Genomic DNA, 15,235 nt, shown 5'->3' with positions numbered 1-15,235 from the left:
TAAGAAAGAAAAAGAGCGATGGAGTGAATTGGCGGGACAAGTGGGTTCGTACATCCGAACTTTGCATAGTAAGAGTTTACACAGAGTCTCCTTAGTACTTACGATTTCTCGTTCATATAATAGTAGTTCGCGTTCCAATAAATGAATTCAATCACCAGAAGTCTATTTAATCCAGTATAAACTAAAATTTTATTTAAATAAACGATGCACTTTCAAACGGGCTAATTACGGACGACGTGGCGTTATAAATTGTAGAGGGCGTAATAAAATTGTTGAATAGTCGGTATTGCAGAACATGTAACGCGATGTCCCGTAAGATCCCGTAAGATAATAAGGTTTTTGTCGCTTCCACAATAATTGAGTTGAATGTAATTCCTATATTCACCGTAACAAATAACAGGTGGCGTATGAAACACTGTTTTTTCCGAAATCGGTATCTTAAAACGTCAGACACAAACTGTAGCAAGATTAACGATCGGTACAGTAGATGGACATAAGCTGAATACATTTTATCAATGATTTATTACCATTTATTACTCTAAAAGTATTTAAAGATACATGAAAGTATTACTATTGCTAATTTCGTTCCTTAATTTTATTTCTATTTTATGTGCATTCAGAATGTGTTAATACAATGGAAATTTCGGAAATAAAATTGTAAACGTTATTTAAATCTATAATCTTTTATGATAATTTACATTTTCAAGTTCAGATCTAAATTTTCATAGTCGACACAGATATTTTCTAGCTGCATTTATAATTAAAGTACTACGTACGTATACATGGATTAATATCAAGACTTTCGCGTAAAATACAAATGTACGTAATCGTAATATCGTTTCATTTAATCCATCATCGTATTTCTCTCCCCTTGGTTATAATAAATCTTCGTTTATGCTGTTCCTCAATATCGTTTCATCTACATCACAATGAGATGCAATTGCACCTAGTATATTGAAAATATTAATGGAGCAATGCAGAATATTATATTACAGGAAGATAAGAAAAGAAAAATTAAGATATAGTGTCTTTTTATGCTTTGGAAAACGAAAGACATGATCTTCATTCTACTAAAATGCTTCCGCATAATATATCATTTGACGTCAGCCGTGTATCTGGATGTTTTTATTGAAACCTTTTACTCTTCATTAAAATATATGAACATGATGTTGAAGTCGAAAGAATTTATGCTCTGTCCTTCAAGTTGATTCACAGATTATTATCAAATATATTTATTTACTGTTCGTGCTTTTACTAAATTAGAAAACAAGCGTGAGCACAAACGAGAGATCCTTTTTCATGCGTAGGATAATTCAACCACCTCGTTCTTCTTTTGCAAATGGAGCATGCTTGTTGACACGCTTTTAATTACGAGAGTCATGTATTAAAGATGAGCGAACGAAAATGCTCAACCAATTTCTCGCCAAGAAAACAACTGCAACGCAGAAGCTAACAAAACATTCTTCAAGTTAATATATTTCGTACAAAACAAATATCAAATGTTATTTTCAATAGTTAAACAAATATAATATAATTACAAATCACGTCTTACAAATAAAGACAGAAGCGCATGAACAGATGAGAAATATTAAAGAAGATGTAGTTGAGGATGATAATACTTTTGAACCAATTAACTGTGTAATGATTGTGAATAACATTAAAATATACATGTAACGGCATTAGCATTTGCTAATTTATGGAACGTTATTCGTCCGTCAAGCTATAGTCATAATTTCACTGACCTACCGCGAAAATTTATGGTTACTTGCTGTTTCTTTTTTACTCCGAAAGCTCATAGAGTCTGCCTGAGAATTTACTTTGTTTTATTCCAGACTCATTTTGTTGTCGGTCAATTTACGAACAAGCCGAATAACAAGCGTGATAATTTGCCTCTTCTTTTCTTTCTTTTTCCTTTAATCATACAATCATCTACAATGCAGACTAATTTAAATACTGAACAAAGGAGCGTTAATGAATATATGAATGACAAAACTGACCTGCCTCTACGAAAGGTAACATTCATCTGCACGTGTAATATTTTATTTTTCGATAATGTATTGTAATTTGTTAACTTACTGAGTGATAAATATTCGTTTGGTCACGTCTTAGATTTATTTGACATTGAAGATTTTGGTCAAAGTTCATTTAAATATGTTCCAATTATTGTTGAATTTATAGCCTTATCGTTAACAGATTTCATAATACAAATAAAAAGTAATAGAAAAAAAAAGAATGGAAAGTTTGATAATTTTTTAAATCCTTTGCATAAATATACGAATCTGTTCGTAAGTAGTGATTTAAAAAATAAAGATCACTAGCAATATTATTATCTGCAATATTCATAAAATATAAAACGACATTATTTATTAGTTATCTTTTAATAGAACTCTTAAGCGTATCTTTCAAGTCCACCGCAAAATTATGTAACTTTTCCTTAAAATCTTCGAAAAACTCCGCGGCTCTTTACCTAACGAAAATTCCATTAACTTTGGAGCACTTTTACAACCTTTTTCGTCGTTCGACTCGTTCAAATCTTCATTTTGCCACAAAGTATCTACATGTACATACATAGGAAGTAGATTAAAGGACAAAACACCAATAGAGCTAAGGGAAAGCAATATTCTAAAAAATTTGTTCATGTATTACAAAAACGAAAAGAACCTACAAAATATTTTCTTTCAATAATGAATTCACGAACCCTACTACTTTTCTGATCCTCTTCTTTTTCTCCTCATAAATTGCACATATAAGAGAAAGGGGACACAAAAATCAAATTAAACAAATTCAAGAAACAGTAATACTTTAAAAATATTTTCACAATTTCCCAACTGAAAAATATACTTTTCCGAGAATTTTTGACAAACTCTCAAAAAGATCTATATTTCCCAATAACAAATATATCAATTCTAAACCGATTTTATAATCCTCTTCATCCCTTCACGAATTTTATGTTCCAAAAAAAAAAAAAAAAAAAAAAAAGAAAAAACGAAAAATAAAAATAAAGCCTAGATAAAGGGCAATCAATATCTGTAAGAGTTTTATTGCAAAACTATAACCAAGAAAAACTTAACTTATCTTGAAAAATTTTCTAAAAAGCTTTTAAGCCTTTTAGCTTGCAGAGATTATATCAATTGTAGAAAGCATTTCTATAATTCTTCACAAATTACGTTATTAGTACTCTTACAATTAACTATTATGCATTATTATTTTTATATTGCCCTGTTGAATTTTGGCAAGTGTTCTTTTCTCGGCTGAATCATCTTTTCCCCTGCTTTTACTGATTTTCCCTTTTAGTCGCTTTGTACGACACGCAGGAAATATGTTGGGTCTATTTTGCCCCCGGACTCACAGGGAGCCAGATACTATCATTATTATTACTACTATCGTTATTAATATTGTAACTTTTATAGTATATCTATATATAATTACTTGTCAGTTTCACAAACATCAATCTGCACATTTACAGAATTTACGTGATTGTGTTAATTCTACCAACGCGTTTCATTCAAACTAAAAGTGCCGATGAACTGTACTCGTGTCGAAATGATTAAACATCGCAAGTACAACTGTTACATATCCACATGCCGGTCGAGTTCGATATCAGCTTATCGAGTTCTTCTCTTTGAGTTTTCATCGTTATGCACTTGAAAGAGAGCATGACAATTTGTTCAGCTAGTTACAAGTGTACACTATACACGCTCGTACAGAGTCGTATTTTATTATCGCTGGTTACGATACGCGGATTTGTAAGGATCGAGCGTTCCACTTGACATTTCTATTTTTTCCCCGGTACGAGTTGCGGAGGCGGTGATTGTTTGCTGGGCACGCTTAATGTGGAACATCGTTGCGAAAGTTATACCACTAGAAAAAATTTTTCCCGATTTACAATCTGACAGTACGATAAATGAGGTTGATATCCGTTTGTGAAAGTTGAATGGATTTTGTTGAAAAAAGAAACCTTTCATCACCTATATTGCGTGTATTTTGTATGTAATTTCTTTTTACTTTGTTTTTTTTTTTATAGAACACAATGTATCTCGCTTGTAACGAAGACAAATGAAACCAGTTCATTGAGTAGAACATTTGGAAGAATCTGCACGCGACAAGGTTTATCTTCCACAATTTCGCGAAATTCCAACGTGAGCGACGTGTGTAATTATAGAAGTCAAGTACAAGTTCCAAAGTTTGGGATCAAGCTAATTCGGTAAATTGCGATGTATAATTTATCTCAGGGTATAAACTGCACTTAGGAAGAAGTTTAACCCTTTAAGTTACATAGACGCATATATATACGGAGCTCCATCGCTTTGGCAAAATTCCATCATAGACTATGTACCAATTTGTTACCAAAAAATATACTTCATCTACTGTATGCAATTTTACACAGTATTTAAAACAATGTACTTAACGCGAAACATATTTTGGATTATGAAATTTAAAGTATTCGATATTTCGAGATGGATTAGCAATTTTTATAAAAATTATACAACTGGTTACGATGATACAATTAACTTTTGTAAAATATATGGATAAAATCTTCTTTTCATCTGCCATACACTTCTTACGTGTTTTTCATTTTTACTTATTTCTTACAAGTTCCATTTTCTTTAGTTGTTGGCAGTGTTAGTGTTAAAGAAGGGAAAATTCTACTTGAAATGTTACAAAATTCTTTAGCAGTACAATACAAAGCAAAAATGCGAAGCTTTCGTATTTGATAATTTACTCCGGCGAATTCGCAGGAACATGTTTCATAGAGATAGGTCAAATTGCAAAGGGCGAAGAGAAAGGTGTGGACGCTTGTTAAGAGACGTTGTATCCTGTGCTACCTGTGATTCAACATGCTGCGATGTAACCAAGAAACACGAGGGCACTTAAGACCCCAGACGTACCGTGAACTAACTCAAGCAATAAGACACACAGCTTGAGTTCACATCCCCGTGGTCGTGCTAAATACTTCGCGGCCGAATTGTCAGTTCTAGACAACGTGGTCTTGATATTTTACGCGGCAATAAAGACTCTGTTACTCGGGGGAATCACATTGCACCTACTTCGTGCTCGTTTTTTTCTCAACAGCCTGATAAATAGACGTCTTTAAACGTTCGAGATTTCATCATCGACGTGTACAGTCACTGACACATCGCGTGATATTATTTATCGAAGGAAGGGAGGAATTATACACGGCGAGCTAGGGGAATTGTATTTCTTAATTAAAACGAGAATGCTGATAAGAGCGGCTGCAATGTCTTATGTATATTTTTCAACATAGTAATGTATTAATCGGGAAGAGTCAAGGGAATGAATTTTCAGCCAGGGGAAGAATTTTAATTTATGGCCGCAAATGCCGGCGTAATTAAATTTACAAAACGAGAAACTCGCGTGCACGTTACCTGTATTAATTAAAGAATACTCCGACATAACAGAACGGTTTTACGTATTCGAGTTATTAGCTATTTATTAATAAACTAAATAATATGGCGAGTTGGATTTCAGTTAGCAGAGGCGCCGGGATATATAGCAATTTAATGAAATATTATTTTTCAAGGAAATTTCGTTTTTCCGAGTGTTGGATACGTTTTAATAAATTCATCTGCTCTTTTTCTCTTTATCCCTTTTTTTCGGTTATTTATAGAAAGAATATAAAGTATCTTCCTGTACAATTAAACAAGATTGATGCTTTCAAATATTTTCCATTTATAGAAAAACTTCACGTATAACGGCCCCATCGGGAAATCCCGGCGTTATATCAAATATTCCATTATCAAAGGTTTATTGTATAAGGATTAAACAAACAATACAAAAAAGCATACTCGTACGCCACTTTAACTTTCAGATTGGCATCCAGAAAAACGTGTGATGCATACAAAATGCAAATGGGGACCTCGATATATTATATGCGTTTACAGTCCGTGAAATATATCCGTTATCGATCGCAAATAATATAGTTTCTATCTTATCGCCGCACTATATCGCATGTATCTTATCGCCTCTCTTTACTTTATCATTGAAACAATGGTTTTTCCTAAGATATCGATCTACGATATCGTGCGAATGTCTTAGATTAATAAGAAACGAACTTTGTTGCTTAAAACATATAATTTTCCTAACCCTAGAATACAAACGTTGTTTGATATTTATTTATCACAAATCGCACATTTCATTTTTAGCTAATAGCTTAACATGTTTCTAATTAGTTATTCATATTCAAACATAAAGCTTTTATTACTTGGAAAAATTAGCAACATTTGTCATCTACCGTTAACACATTCATCAATGATTATTCGTTACAAATTCACTGCGTTAATCATTCGTTACAGAGGCTACATCAAAATCCAATTTTAAACGAAAAGTTCTGACATAGAAGATTAAATGAAGGATCGAAACATAAATTTAAAATTTAAGAAAGAATTAAAGCTTACGACATTAAACCACCACACGATGTAACCAAAAATTTAATCGAAATGTCTGCAAAATCAAGTTCGAAGGATCGAAATTCAAATATAAAATTTAAAAAAGAATTGGAAGCTTAGGACACTTAAACGCTACACGATATATACCTATACAAAAATTTGGCAAAAATTTCCGGGCAGGTAGATTTTTCATTTTATATTCCAAATATCAATATTATACAACTATATAATGTTCGTGTATTACATTATTTTCTTCCGCTTATTACGCTCTTATACCCAGCGTTATTTAAAATTCCATTGGATATATTGCTTCTCGAATATAAAGTTAGAAATTTCTTCAGGTCGTAAATTTTTGTACGATGCTATAAAACGTCTTTAAAATCAAATTTCTCCTCTGAAAAATTATACTCACACGTCGTTAGCACGACTTGTGAGAACAGAACATCGTAGTGTTAGCACTCCCAGCAGGCATCAAGACGCTCGAGTCTTACGATCTACATTTATTCCACGTGGGTTTGACAGGTTGCGTGATAGATACCGTGAAAATCGCCTCGTCGAAAGCGAAAGCTCGACCCTCACGAAGGAAATCCAGCCAGATGCCATCCCTTTCCACGTGCTGTATACTTCCACTCCGATGTACAGTTCCAAGGGTAGTTTCTAGGCGATGCAAGCTCCGCTCCGCGATATTTTACGGCTTATTTACTTTTCGGCGACGTCAGAGGCCCATGTGAACGGTCACGTGCCGTGCTCTTTCACGACGCGAAGAAACCCACGTCGATAAGAGGAAAGTAATGGATACAGTAGTTGGCCGACGAAATTTATTCGCGTCTGAACGGAGACGGGCCCCTAGGCTAACGTTATTGAAACCTTCCTCTCGATCTCATAAACAAAAGGCGCACCCGTGATTCCCCCCGTGTTTCTCGAAACGTACAGAAACACATAAGAATGCGTTTCATCGCCTTCCTTTCGGCCAACCGGATGGAGAATCATTCGGTGAAACAAGGGTTACTGGTTATCCAAGGGGTAATTCCGTGATTTTCGAAGGGCTACTATTGCCAACAGTGATACCTTTATGATAATATAGTTTATAGTATATTTTGTCTTCTGCTGCTTTGAATTTTTATACGAATTTTGACTACATTGTTCTACGATAATTTAAGAATTGGACCCGTTTATTTTGAAAGCGATAAAAGTACATTTTTGATACAAAAAATTGAGACAACGCTTAATTTACGTATACCTTAGTACGATCGATTTATTTGTAAACAATTCATAATTTAAATATTGAAATATTTGTCTGTATTAATCAATTGAAATTTCATTATTAAATGGAATTGCGTGGTAATTTATTTTGTAAATGGTGTAAGCCCATTTACTGTAATCTGTAGCTTGTCCAAATGGTCGAAGCACCAATAATGAAAAACAAATGATAGCGAATGTAATTCTATCCCACATAACATTGCATGCGCGGATGTAAACAAGTTATTTAAATGCAATTCAGTAATAAATTAGTAAATTATTACGTTTAAAGTATCATTAAATTAATAGCAGTTTTACGTTTATGTCGGGTTGTTATCCAAGTGCAAACCTAAGATTGAAGAAAGTGTTATATTGACACTTATTTCGAATAACTCAATAACACTTCCAATACAATAAAAACTTTATTTTATATCGAGAAACCTAATTTATTTACTTGACATTTTAACGAGGATCTAAACTTTACTAATTGATTATTTAGGGAAAGAATTACGTTGATAATAAATTAAAATAATTGAAATATATGTGTACAGTGTGATAAAATGTAAGAGTATGATGCAGTTATCGTTTTACCCACTTTCCGTACATTATGAACATTTCAATACACTTCCACTTTCAAGATATGTAGAATGTACCTAATATTAATCTTGCGAGCATGCTGTTACAGTAAATACGTAAATTATATTGAAATGAAATAACAGTACTTTGTTTCCCTTCTTCTTATTTATAAACAAAGTTGGATTAAAGCATAAAGAATAAATTTTGAATAATTAAAATTTAATTAATTGAACGATTCACTAATTTTGAAAGTTGTGTAGATCCATTCATGACCTTGAAGAAAGATATTGATTTACTTAATTCATAAAAAATCTATTTGCATAATGAATCTACGTTTACTTAAACACAGAGGAACATGGACGAACCAAACACTTTAATATTTCAAAATAAAGGAAAGTGGACTCACACCACTTTCACAATAAACCGTTCTTAATAATATTGTTATGGAGTTTTTAGAGAAATAATTTTTATAATCTGACAATTTTACGTGGAGAATAAAATCAGCTGAATTGTAATTAAATTACAGAAAAATATTGTTAATTCAATTTTCTTTCTTTTTTCTATTCTCCGTCCATATCAAAAACCTCGGTTTTCCAGTCGCCCTGTCAATCTTCCCAAATTAAAAACATCTTTCCACAAATATTGAAAATATCCGTGCTAATGGAACGAGCAGAAGTTTAAAGATAAAGAAACACAAGACACGCGAATGTGTTGAATCGATCTTACACCTCGCCGTCGTTGTCGAAAAATTCAAGTAGCAAGTATACATACATATATGTATGCGTGTTTATATATGCGTTTACATGACTGTCTCCTGGAAGAGAGAACATAAGCTTCCATGCGACTAAGAGAAGAGAAACGCGAGACAAGAGACGGTCGAGATAGTCGGATCGAAAGCTTTTTCACGTTGATGCACATCTTGTGGTAACAGCCGCAATTAGACGGACATTAAAAGTGTAAGATTAAAATTTCTCTATCAAACAGTCTTCCGAATTATTTAAATAAACAGTTTCTCATATCAGTGATTGATAAAGCAAACTGAGGATCCATGAAAGCTTATAACGTAAAGAAGATTAAACCTCAAGAGATTTTTTTAGATCCGTTTAGGAAATTGTGATAATCGCTGTCATTTCGTCTTCTTCTCATTATCGTGTTCTAATTTTTTACGAGTTTAGGCAGTAAAAATTGTGATTTTTCCAACGATTGGATTTTTTATTAGTGTTCGTCATGTCGAACATTTGGACAATAGGTTTACTGAAATAATACTTGGGATGTAATAATATTAAAATTCGAATAACTTTTTCACATAGATACTCATTATTATTTTATTAATTTGATCTCCCTGCGTACTTTTTCGAAACATCAGGAAATTCGGGACAATAAAAATACCCGTCGGAAAGTCTAATATCTCGTCCCTCGCTAAAATCTCCATACGAGATTTTCGTCTCAACCCCCTTCCATTTTTTCCCTAGCTGCATTAAATATCTCTGCTTTACGGTCTCCATTAGAAACATCGCAATCTCTCAGTTGTGGGTGTCTCGTTTTACAGGGACAATAAAACACATCGCGACAGCGATTTGAATACTCGAGACTCGACTCTAAACCTGAAGATTCCTCGTGACGAAAATGTTTCAGGAAATAGTCGATTAATAAAATCCAAATATCTCCCACAAAGAAAAATGAAAAAATGATATACACATATACAAGATTTATATTAAAAAAAAAATCTACAAGATTTCTTCAAAATTTGCATAAATGACAAAGATGGCAGAATTCACGCTGTTTCCGAGAAATCACTGTATATTCTGTGATACCTTATAATGTATTACGCATAAAACATTGAGACGCCAGAAGAATGTCTTGCTCGATTAGCATATGCTTTAAAATCCGCTCGGAAACTGTGTGTTATTAATACGTTATTTTACATAATGCATGATGGAGGGGTGATACCTTTCTGGTTTGCTCGTTGATCTAGCTCGTTCATCTTTGTCTTGCCAGGGGATCGTGAAGGGAATTTGGAGGTACCGTCTTGATGTGTCGCAGTCGTTTAGAAGGTAAATCGACACGTTGGAACGTGATTGAGCAAGAATCATAGAATTAGAAGGACAACCGGATTCCACGAGTTGTTCAACGATGATCGAATCTTTTGTTTCGTTCGTTGGCGGATTCACAATTATCAATTCAGGTATTTCTCTTTGATATTCTCATATGCCTCACCTTTCCCTTTTTTATTTCTTTTTTTTTTTTTGTATCATTTGAATTTTATGTCTTTTTAATAATTTTTTAGCTTGTCGTTTAATCTAGAATTAATAGAGTATGGTTCGCGAAGAAATTTTAATTGACAGTTAATTTACAGTTAAGAAATTTTTATTCCTGAGGAAACTAATTTATCATCGACATAAGGATCAATAGATCAATTCCCAGAAATGTAGAAACTTTAATTATGCGAATTAATTACAAATTGAAGAACTTTAGTTTGAAATCGCTACGTTATAATTTCCAAAGAAATTTTATCTAACGATTAATTTGAAGTTAATGAAATTTACAATTCTAATAAACATTTAACATTCTTAAATAAAATTCTCAAAACTGTGTATCACATTTTATTCTCTCAGATTCATGCTCGATAGATGGTAATATTTGTAAATTTAATGACCCATACGAATTTACGATGCAAATACGTATGATAAACTTGCGTGTTATCATAACGAACAAGAGGCCTTCTTAACGAATATTTATTTACCACATAAAATTCCAATATTAACCGAAAATGGAGTGAACACGAGGGAATTACGCTCTTTGCGCCGTGTAAACACAACACCGCGGAGACTTACGAAGAGAATAAACGCGAATGTTAAAACGCGGAAGTGACAATGGCGACATTTCGCGTGTAATAGCCTGATTCAGGTGTCTCTAATGTGCATTTCAACGAATACTTGTTTCGGTTGTGGACGCACTGGACAACCAAGCAACTTTCTTCAATATCCACATTGAATATTATTGACACATTATTTTTCAATGGCCCTTTTACGACAGTATTCGATTCATTGATATTATAATCTCACTTTCAGAGCATTAATTGCTTCCAATCATTAAGAGTAGCAATTTTCATACACACATATTCGTTTCAAACACAGAAAATATTAATATAAAAAGACTATTGTTATTCAGAGACGATACTACACAATTTTATTGCGAAGTTATTAATACATTATATCATATTATATTCACACCTATAACAATCTCATTGCCTTATATACAAAGAAATAATTATAATGTACATGTATGTATGAAGACTTCTTGCACAAATGGATGTAAATAAATAATGTTTGAAACAGAAATTTTAGCTACAAAGGAATAATATAGGATTCAGTTCAACTAAAAAGATTAGAAAATGATGGAACCGTGACTAATAGAACCACGGAAGTGCCATGGTAATTAACGACGTACAGTCGTATTTCTAAGACGTCAGATCCCCTTTATGGGATTATCATACGTTAGGGTGAATACGTTAGAATTCGAAGAGACAAATATCAGACGGGGAAACCTTAGTAACAGCACATAGGAAGTCTAGTGCTTCGAATGCGTGCACTCAAGTGTCTTTAGCGTAGCGTGCACGTACTGCACATTGCTGTCACTTTATCCGCCACCTACTTTGCTTTAAGCACAGAGATATCCCCGCGAGGTAATGGGGAAAGTTCGCGGAATATCTGGCACACTGTGTCTTCCTTTTCATTAGTCTCGTGCTCTTTGCAAAACCACCGTTCCTTGAAAATGTCCTTTCCTTTTCCCTTTGGTTTCGTTCGAACGTAGTTTGCCCAGTTAAATGAATTTTCTTCGAAACTTCATTTCTGTTGTTAACGTGCAAAAAGGACCGTCACTTCGGACTTTGGCAGAAGTTTCTTTCTTTTATTTGTCGTAATAATAACCACACTTGGATCGTCCAAACGTTAAATTTTAACTTCTGCTTGATTTTTTATACATTTGAAGAGCATCGACATTCTCGATGTTCGATAATTACCAAAACTTGTTTAAAAAATTTAGAATGCTTTTATGATTTATCCGTTTCAAGTCTATTTTGTTTCCATTAAAAATGTCGGCTTCTGACGCTAACAAAGTTTACAAATAAAATCTATGAATATTTGTTGTAAATAGCTGCATATAGCGAACCATATCGACCCGTCAATTGCTCTATACGTACAGCCGGAGACAAAAATAAGTGGGTAGGTAATGAAAATAGGCATCAAATTTCATAAATTTTCATAAAATTTCAATTATTTATTAAATTATCTATGTATCATACAGATATATCTATATGTATAGTGGCAGCAAATAGTATTTATCCACCATTTAATAGTATTTATCCTAACATTTATATATAGCAGTAAATTAGGTTCAAATATATTAAATTTTGTCTCACCTAGTAGTACTTTTATATGATTACAAAAAATTGATACTGTGAAAATGAAATGTAGGAGCTGCTAAAAAATCGCTTCGTTGGAAAATAAAGATACGTACAAATATTTTTCCTACCCACGGTAATAAATGAAACTTCAATGTATAACATTGGTACTAGTTCGATTACACTGCATCGACGTCTACTTTCGCTGTGTGTCCGCCTATTTTTGTCCCTTACTGTACATCCGGGAATACTACAAGGACTAGGAGATCAAAAATGTATCTGATAGATTTTACGCATTGCATTTTTACATACTAAATCATAGAATATATATGTTGTTCGTAATTTTACGATGGTTATATGATTAATAAAAGGAATTTTGATTAGCGTGAGGGATACGAGAGCATGTTTTTCCCCTCTTCTGATAGAACAAATTCTCTTGAAATTCGGGGATTACCAGGATTCAGAAAGATGATATGTTCCGCAAAAGTGGAAGAAGATCATAAAGGTTGTCTGCCTACGTCCCGACGGCTGAAATCCTGGTGAACTATTGAAATCGCCTAAGTTAAACTATGTTTGGTATAATAAATCCTCGTGAAATGTCGGAAACGGTGGGCTGGTTTCGCTGTAGGATAGCACGGTAAATTGGTTTGAAAATTTAAGGGCTCTCGTGCTTAGCTCCTGGGCAAGCCTGTTCCAATCCTACATTTTAATGAATTCTATCAATTCTCATTGTGAACGCTATTTCACGAATGTATGTTGCTGTTACGAATTCAATTTCGGCCGGTGTTTCTTGCAATCGTTGTATGAAAAAAAAATTATCAAAAGAAGAGGTTGAAAATTTACCACAGGCACGATAACCGTAATATTTCGTTTCGTCTTCTCCGCCAATTTAATTTTAATATGAAAAAATATAACATCGAACGGAGATGAGAAATTTTTTTAACACATGTTGTAGATATGCAAGCTAGTTTTTATATTGAATAAATTACTACATTTCATTATAAACGAATCAAGAGAAACGCATCTAATAACAATAAATATTGTAACAATAATAACATTAAATCATCCCCAAATTAAACGTAATACAAAACCGAACTGTAAGAATATTAAAAAATCGTAACCAATGTTTCTTTTAAACTACACATTCTCCTTGTCGTAATTCAGTTTCATAATTCAATTATTCCACATGTAACGTTAACTAAACATCCAGTACTCGAGTTTGCGATCTACACTACAGTAAATCATCCCCATATCATTCGGCAAACGCGCCTTCAAAAAGTCGTAACCAATATCCATTTCAAATTTCGCTCTTCCTCCGGCACGTTCACCGCTACAATTCCCATCGCAGCCATTCCATAATCCGGCCATTCCACGTCGAATGTACATCGATTAATTTATCCGCACGTATAGCTGGCGATACGCGAGGGGGGGAAAAGCTCGCGTAACACCGTGCGAGAGCTTAACTTCCGTTCTCCACGCGCACATGCGTAAACACAGATAGGGACAAGGAGATCGCGTTACGTAAGGTTTAGCAGACGTATTGTCGGCTCAATGTTCCATCTACAGGATCTCAGTTGGCACAAAGGCCGGTTGTACGCTGTGTGTGCGTGCACCCCTTCTCACTTATCCTCCCCCACACCCTTCGCAACCCACTCCACACTGCTTCCGCAACCCGTGGATCCGTATTGTTCCTCCATGGGGATGCACCTAAGCGTTATCTGGCCACGCACCTGATGGTTCCTCATACGTGCGTAAACATATTAGGATTTGCGTTGTTATCACTGCTGTTCTCCTTCGAACAAATTTTCGTCAATGGTCCCAATACTCTCTGGCCGCGGATATGATCTACATGTTTGGGAAAATAACCCGAGACCATTTAGGGTTTCGTCGAAGGTGCAGGGTTAATGAGAGGGCAGAGTTTTGTGTATTCAGTTCTTTTACTTTATGACACCATGACAGTGACGTGTATAAAATTTTAAAAATTGGTAATTTTATGGAAATTGTAAAGAGAAGAATCCCAAGATTTTCAGAAAAAGAGGGACTTTTGTGAGTTTACTTGGTTTGCTTTATAACACACGACGATGGCGTGTACAAATTTCCTAAAATTGATAGTTTTATGGAAATAGTAAAGGAGAAGATCCCAAGATTCTGAAAAAAGCTTTTATGCTTCATAAAGCCATAATAGTGGCGTGTAAACATGCCAAGGTTTTCGGAAAACTCCAACAGGAACGAGGTATAATCGTTAGTGAAACGTAATCGTCGAATACAATGTCTCCTATTTTGTAAGGGATTTCTTTCACTTTTGTGTTCATCTTGAAGCAATTAAAAATTATTTTTCTAACAAACCACTAAGTGTTGAACATGTTACGATAATATCGTCATGTATGTCTACCTTAACGCGAGTTAATAACGACGACGAAGTTACAACTTGAACAGACGCTCGCGGCCATAGCTTTCCGTGTGACGAGAAGCGTCGCATGCTTCTGAAGATGCTGCAAATTACTGGTGTCAATTACAGCGTGTTTGATTAACAACTATGCCAACATTTCGCTACGGTTAGGATATTCGCGACAAATTTATTTCAAACTTGAATATCACGCGTCTTTGATTT

At 34.0% G+C, this 15,235-nt stretch overlaps 1 long non-coding RNA gene across 2 annotated transcripts in view; it reads right to left on the bottom strand.

Annotated features, from left to right (window-relative positions):
- Positions 1-15,235, bottom strand: part of LOC139993188 (uncharacterized) — a 232,816-nt gene that overhangs the window by 42,083 nt on the left and 175,498 nt on the right. The window contains exon 1 of one of the 2 annotated variants that reach the window (XR_011801326.1): positions 103-307. The exons of the other annotated variant lie outside the window; for it this stretch is intronic. This is a non-coding gene — a long non-coding RNA (uncharacterized lncRNA). Of the gene's footprint in view, positions 1-102; positions 308-15,235 lie in introns of those variants that run through there. 2 annotated transcript variants of the gene reach the window in all.

This window comes from Bombus fervidus, chromosome 12 (genome assembly GCF_041682495.2).
Source record: "Bombus fervidus isolate BK054 chromosome 12, iyBomFerv1, whole genome shotgun sequence".
NCBI lineage: Eukaryota > Metazoa > Arthropoda > Insecta > Hymenoptera > Apidae > Bombus > Bombus fervidus.
The sequence above is the reverse complement of the archived record's forward strand: the minus strand, read 5'-3'. Positions and strand labels throughout refer to the sequence as shown.